This window comes from Cheilinus undulatus, linkage group 13 (assembly GCF_018320785.1).
Source record: "Cheilinus undulatus linkage group 13, ASM1832078v1, whole genome shotgun sequence".
NCBI classification, from domain to species: Eukaryota; Metazoa; Chordata; class Actinopteri; order Labriformes; family Labridae; genus Cheilinus; species Cheilinus undulatus.
Window position 1 is genome coordinate 37,972 of NC_054877.1, and position 7,490 is coordinate 45,461.

Here is a 7,490-nt window from a genome sequence, read left to right on the forward strand (position 1 = left end):
AGGTCTAGGACTGGTCTGTAGCCCAGGTCTAGGACTGGTCAGTAGTCCATGTCTAGGACTGGTCTGTAGTCCAGGTCTAGGACTGGTCTGTAGCCCATGTCTAGGACTGGTCTGTAGTCCAGGTCTAGGACTGGTCTGTAGTCCAGGTCTAGGACTGGTCTGTAGTCCAGGTCTAGGACTGGTCTGTAGCCCATGTCTAGGACTGGTCTGTAGTCCAGGTCTAGGACTGGTCTGTAGTCCAGGTCTAGGACTGGTCTGTAGTCCAGGTCTAGGACTGGTCTGTAGCCCATATCTAGGTCTGGTCTGTAGTCCAGGTCTAGGACTGGTCTGTAGCCCATGTCTAGGACTGGTCTGTAGCCCAGGTCTAGGACTGGTCTGTAGTCCAGGTCTAGGACTGGTCTGTAGCCCATGTCTAGGACTGGTCTGTAGTCCAGGTCTAGGACTGGTCTGTAGTCCAGGTCTAGGACTGGTCTGTAGCCCATGTCTAGGACTGGTCTGTAGTCCAGGTCTAGGACTGGTCTGTAGTCCAGGTCTAGGACTGGTCTGTAGCCCATGTCTAGGACTGGTCTGTAGCCCATGTCTAGGACTGGTCTGTAGTCCAGGTCTAGGACTGGTCTGTAGTCCAGGTCTAGGACTGGTCTGTAGTCCATGTCTAGGACTGGTCTGTAGCCCATGTCTAGGACTGGTCTGTAGTCCAGGTCTAGGACTGGTCTGTAGCCCATGTCTAGGACTGGTCTGTAGTCCAGGTCTAGGACTGGTCTGTAGTCCAGGTCTAGGACTGGTCTGTAGCCCATGTCTACGACTGGTCTGTAGTCCAGGTCTAGGACTGGTCTGTAGTCCATGTCTAGGACTGGTCTGTAGCCCATGTGTAGGACTGGTCTGTAGTCCATGTCTAGGACTGGTCTGTAGCCCATGTCTAGGACTGGTCTGTAGTCCAGGTCTAGGACTGGTCTGTAGCCCATGTCTAGGACTGGTCTGTAGTCCATGTCTAGGACTGGTCTGTAGCCCATGTCTAGGACTGGTCTGTAGTCCATGTCTAGGACTGGTCTGTAGCCCATGTCTAGGACTGGTGTGTAGCCCAGGTCTAGGACTGGTCTGTAGTCCAGGTCTAGGACTGGTCTGTAGCCCATGTCTAGGACTGGTCTGTAGTCCAGGTCTAGGACTGGTCAGTAGTCCATGTCTAGGACTGGTCTGTAGTCCAGGTCTAGGACTGGTCTGTAGCCCATGTCTAGGACTGGTCTGTAGCCCATGTCTAGGACTGGTCTGTAGTCCATGTCTAGGACTGGTCTGTAGCCCATGTCTAGGACTGGTCTGTAGTCCAGGTCTAGGACTGGTCTGTAGCCCATGTCTAGGACTGGTCTGTAGTCCAGGTCTAGGACTGGTCTGTAGTCCATGTCTAGGACTGGTCTGTAGCCCATGTCTAGGACTGGTCTGTAGTCCAGGTCTAGGACTGGTCTGTAGCCCATGTCTAGGACTGGTCTGTAGTCCAGCTCTAGGACTGGTCTGTAGTCCAGGTCTAGGACTGGTCTGTAGCCCAGGTCTAGGACTGGTCAGTAGTCCATGTCTAGGACTGGTCTGTAGTCCAGGTCTAGGACTGGTCTGTAGCCCATGTCTAGGACTGGTCTGTAGTCCAGGTCTAGGACTGGTCTGTAGTCCAGGTCTAGGACTGGTCTGTATTCCAGGTCTAGGACTGGTCTGTAGCCCATGTCTAGGACTGGACTGTAGTCCAGGTCTAGAACTGGTCTGTAGTCCAGGTCTAGGACTGGTCTGTAGTCCAGGTCTAGGACTGGTCTGTAGCCCATATCTAGGACTGGTCTGTAGTCCAGGTCTAGGACTGGTCTGTAGCCCATGTCTAGGACTGGTCTGTAGCCCAGGTCTAGGACTGGTCTGTAGTCCAGGTCTAGGACTGGTCTGTAGCCCATGTCTAGGACTGGTCTGTAGTCCAGGTCTAGGACTGGTCTGTAGTCCAGGTCTAGGACTGGTCTGTAGCCCATGTCTAGGACTGGTCTGTAGTCCAGGTCTAGGACTGGTCTGTAGTCCAGGTCTAGGACTGGTCTGTAGCCCATGTCTAGGACTGGTCTGTAGCCCATGTCTAGGACTGGTCTGTAGTCCAGGTCTAGGACTGGTCTGTAGTCCAGGTCTAGGACTGGTCTGTAGTCCATGTCTAGGACTGGTCTGTAGCCCATGTCTAGGACTGGTCTGTAGTCCAGGTCTAGGACTGGTCTGTAGCCCATGTCTAGGACTGGTCTGTAGTCCAGGTCTAGGACTGGTCTGTAGTCCAGGTCTAGGACTGGTCTGTAGCCCATGTCTACGACTGGTCTGTAGTCCAGGTCTAGGACTGGTCTGTAGTCCATGTCTAGGACTGGTCTGTAGCCCATGTCTAGGACTGGTCTGTAGTCCATGTCTAGGACTGGTCTGTAGCCCATGTCTAGGACTGGTCTGTAGTCCAGGTCTAGGACTGGTCTGTAGCCCATGTCTAGGACTGGTCTGTAGTCCATGTCTAGGACTGGTCTGTAGCCCATGTCTAGGACTGGTCTGTAGTCCAGGTCTAGGACTGGTCTGTAGCCCATGTCTAGGACTGGTGTGTAGCCCAGGTCTAGGACTGGTCTGTAGTCCAGGTCTAGGACTGGTCTGTAGCCCATGTCTAGGACTGGTCTGTAGTCCAGGTCTAGGACTGGTCAGTAGTCCAGGTCTAGGACTGGTCTGTAGTCCAGGTCTAGGACTGGTCTGTAGCCCATGTCTAGGACTGGTCTGTAGCCCATGTCTAGGACTGGTCTGTAGTCCATGTCTAGGACTGGTCTGTAGCCCATGTCTAGGACTGGTCTGTAGTCCAGGTCTAGGACTGGTCTGTAGCCCATGTCTAGGACTGGTCTGTAGTCCAGGTCTAGGACTGGTCTGTAGTCCATGTCTAGGACTGGTCTGTAGCCCATGTCTAGGACTGGTCTGTAGTCCAGGTCTAGGACTGGTCTGTAGCCCATGTCTAGGACTGGTCTGTAGTCCATGAGTTCTAGATGTCCCTGTGGTGTTCATTTTACTCCCAACTGAATGTTTTCATACTGTGTGTAAATTTTACAGGTTTGTTTTTTACCATAGTTCATTCGATATTTGACTCATCCAGTCTGTGATATGTTCTCTCCTTTAATTATTCAACCAGGACCCAACCACGCACACGTCCATCTATCCTGGCTATCACACACTGAGCACTGATAATAAATGAATGAATACAAACACCTGGCTCATCCAGGCGCAGTAACATTTGGGGTTTTTCAGTGTGCCAACAGTTGTCTTCTCTCAGCAGTTTCCTTCTTGTTGTAAAATGAAGGTGGTTGGTTCATGCCGTCCTCTGACCCCTCCTCTCCCTGGGCTGTGGAAAAGTGACGCTGACTTCCCTGTGTCTGGTTTGGGTGTAGGCGTCGCTGCTGATGTAGGCCGTTTCAGCGCTGTTTTAATGAGCTGGTAGGTGTGTTTGTGGGTTTTGTTATGTGTATGGAGTGTCTTCCTTCCTCATATAAGAGACCAAAGCAAAGACTGGCAGAGAGAAGACCAGGAGACGCGCTGACAGACTGACTCTGATCCACAGTCTTAGCTGATCATGAAAATGCTGTTGCTGCTTCTGTTGCTTGGTGTTGAAGTGACCCACGGTGCTGCTGCTGGACCAGGTATGAACACACACATTCAACTGATGTTTCTGCTTCTGGAAATACACACGCTGTCATTTTAGTACGCTTTAGAGGGGCCAAACCCAGGTCCCAGGGGCCAAACTCAAGGCCCAGGGGCCAAACTCAGGTCCAAGGGGCCAAACTCAGGGCCCAGGTGCCAAACTCAGGGCCCAGGGGCCAAACTCAGGGCCCAGGGGCCAAACTCACAGTCCAGTGGCCAAACTCAGGGCCCCGGGGCCAAACTCAGGGACCAGGGGCCAAACTCAAGGTCCAGGGGCCAAACTCAGGGCCCAGGGGCCAAACTCAGGGCCCCGGGGCCAAACTCAGGGCCCAGGGGCCAAACTCAGGGCCCAGGGGCCAAACTCAGGGCCCCGGGGCCAAACTCAGGGCCCAGGGGCCAAACTCAGGGCCCAGGGGCCAAACTCAGAGCCCAGGGGCCAAACTCAGAGCCTCGGGGCCAAACTTAGGGCCCAGGGGCCAAACTCAAGGCCCAGGTGCCAAACTCAAGGCCCAGGGGCCAAACTCAGGGACCAGGGGCCAAACTCAAGGCCCAGGGGGCCAAACTCAGGGCCCCGGGGCCAAACTTAGGGCCCAGGGGCCAAACTCAAGGTCCAGGGGCCAAACTCAGCCTGCAACTTTAAATCATATTTCATATTTTCTGCAGAACGTAAACTTAACCTCAATGATTTTACTTAAATCTTGATTTAAAATAACTTTGTTTAGTCAAAGAAATGACAAAAAGTAAAGTGTAAAAATTATGAGAGTTATAATTAATTATTAATTGTAATTATGAAAATTCAGGAATGTTGGAAAGAAATTAAATTGTTTTAAAATGTCATATTTTCTATTTTCATCTACCCTGACACACTTTAACTTTCTATCTCATATTTGGACCTCTTAGATTCACAATTTGAAATTTTATATTCCATATTTAACTCATGATTTTGATTTTTTCCTGATATTTTGACCTTGATTCTGGCTTTCTAAATATAACTTTGACCTAATATTTCATGTTTTGACCTTTTGAACAAATACGTTTGACTTTTTATCTCAGCTTTTGAGCATTTGAACCGAACAGTTTGCCTTTTTTAATCTCAAAATCATTTATCAACAGTTCTTTGATTTCCCCTTTCTTCATTGTGGTGAATATGAGGCTGATAGTTTGTGGTTGAATGTTGACCCTGTCAGGCTCTCAGGTTGGACCCCTTGAATCCGGCCCCCCTGGTTTAAGGCATTTCTGATGACTTTTACCACTAGAATATCTACTCATGCCTCTAATATTGACTCTAAAAACCCATAAGGAGCCTTACATGATCTGGTATTATTGTATGAAGAGTCCACTGGTAAAGTTGGGACATGATCTATTGTAAAGTCATTTTCTGATAGCTCACCATGCATCACCCTGGGCCGGACACTCCAACGTCAGAATCTGCACCTGTATAAAATCTTTGCTGGTGTTTCTGTGGATGGTTGTGTATCGTTCACATCCACCTCGGGTATCTGTGCTTTTATCCCTCTGGTATCTCTACAAACTGCTGCCTCATTTTCCTCCTGGTGTGCATAAATGCACAGGGGGGTTATTACTGTAAATAAGGTAAATGAGTTTATTTTCAATTGTTTAATTTTTTTCCTTGTTTCATCAACTTGTGCCATTAACAAAAATACTCAATAATTGTCATATCTTTTAACCCTTTAATTGCCATGTTTGTAATGTAAACGAACAACATTTTTTGATGAAAAAAATATGATTTTTTTCAAGATACTGCACTGAAAGTGAATAACTTATTTATGGATGATTGCAGCCTGGCATATGTCATTGATTAGTAGCATCATTGGTTAAAATACATTATTCGTTTTTTGTGAGGTCAGTTATTCTAAAATACTCACGTTTTTCACTTTTCTGCACAAAAATGCACACCTTTAAATTGTGTTATAAATCTCATACATTTCAAAATTGTTTTACTGTTATTGAATTATATTTTTCTCATTTAAGGTCAGCCCTAACCATAAATGTCAAATACTCATTCATTTTAATTTTTTTAACCCTTTAAATGCCATGTTTCATTGATGATGTCACTGCATTTTTAGATGCAAAATACACAGAAAATGATTTTTTTGCAAGTTACTACATGAAAATGAGAGAACTTATTGTTTTGATCATTGCACAGACACACTCACAGACTCACACACTGATCTGCACTGAAACAAAACCTCAGAGAGTTAGTGAGAAGGGGAGCAGAGGGCAGTATAACACTGAAATCTGGTGGAACAAACGTGGATTTCCCGCCCTCGCCCATATATGGTGAAAGTGACGTCACAGGGTAAAAAAATGGTCCAGGTGCAAATGTAAAGCCCCGACTCTGAAATGAAGCCCAGAAACCAGAAAATGCATGACTCATGCCTTAATGGTGTATGGATCAAAGAAGTGGTTTGAATGGGTTTCAATGGGGACTTTTACACGGCAGGGATATTAACGCTATAAAAAAGGTTTGCTTTATTTATGTTGGGCTGATTGTTGTGGCTGGGACAGAATTTTGAAAATTGTGCAAAAATGAACAAAAAATGCAATACATGATAATATTAATTGTGAAAGAGGACAAAGTTGTTGTTTTTTAAAAAATATATCAACTAAGTGTGCATTTTTGGCACAAGGGGTACCAGAGGGTTAATGAAGTTACACCTAAATGCAACCCTATCATGATACCTGAGGATGTTTTGTTGTCAGGCAGCTGTGTGGGCCGCTGTGGCGAGGGCTTCACCAGAGGCCGGAAATGTAGCTGTGACCTGGGCTGCCTCCAACACAACGAGTGCTGCCAGGACTTTGAAGCTGCCTGCACCACAGGTAGGACACTCGTCACAAGAGTTTTACCGCTGGATAGAGAACTATAATTATAATATAATTATAGTAATAAACTTCATTTGTTTAGCACCTTTAAAAACAGAGGTTTATAAAGGGATTTGAGAATAAACAGAATCTTACAAAGCATCAAACACAAACAACAGAACACCACAAGAAAGACAAAACCCATGAAAAACAGAAGAACCCATGAAAAACTCAGCAGAGTAACTCCAACATCATAAAAGACCAGCAGAACATTCTAGACATGATAATAGTGTCAAAAAGAAAGACATCATAAAAGCCCAGATATGTAATAAAATGAAGACCAAGGATAAAAACCCAGAATAACCGAGACCAATCCAGGCAACACAGGAACCAACAACATAAAAGAGACCTGAGGACCAGAAATGTAAGAACATTTAAAATATAAGGAAGAGACAGAGAGGAATATAAATGAAAACAGTAAGGAGGAGCATAAAACAGTTCAAATGTGTAACGATTGATAAGTCAGCATATGAAAATTAAAATTCTAGACAGTAAAAGATAGTAAAACTAGTAAAACTGATATCGCAGCAAAAAGAGGGGGACACCATAAAAGCGGGGGGGGGGGCTCTAAAACCAAGTAGGAGAAGTGGAGATGACACATCAGAATCAATAAGCCTAAAACAACGCCGAGAAGAGCAGATATCAGAGCTTTACGGTTAAATCTGACAGAGATGTAGAAGAACTGATAAAAAGAGGGAACACAATGAAAGACAGAAGACGAAGGCCCTGTCACCTTTAGTCTTAAGCCTTGACTTTGGAAAGACCAGGAGTCCCCTGCCCGAGGACCTAAGGTTGGCTCGTAGGGGGTTAAAAGTTCTGTTAAGTAGTTTGGAGGCAGGCCCTTCAGTGCTTTAAAAGTGATGAGTAAAATCTTAAAATCAATTCTAACACTTACAGGGAGCTAAAATGATGTGATGTGGTCTGTTAAAACCAGTTAGAAGCCTCGC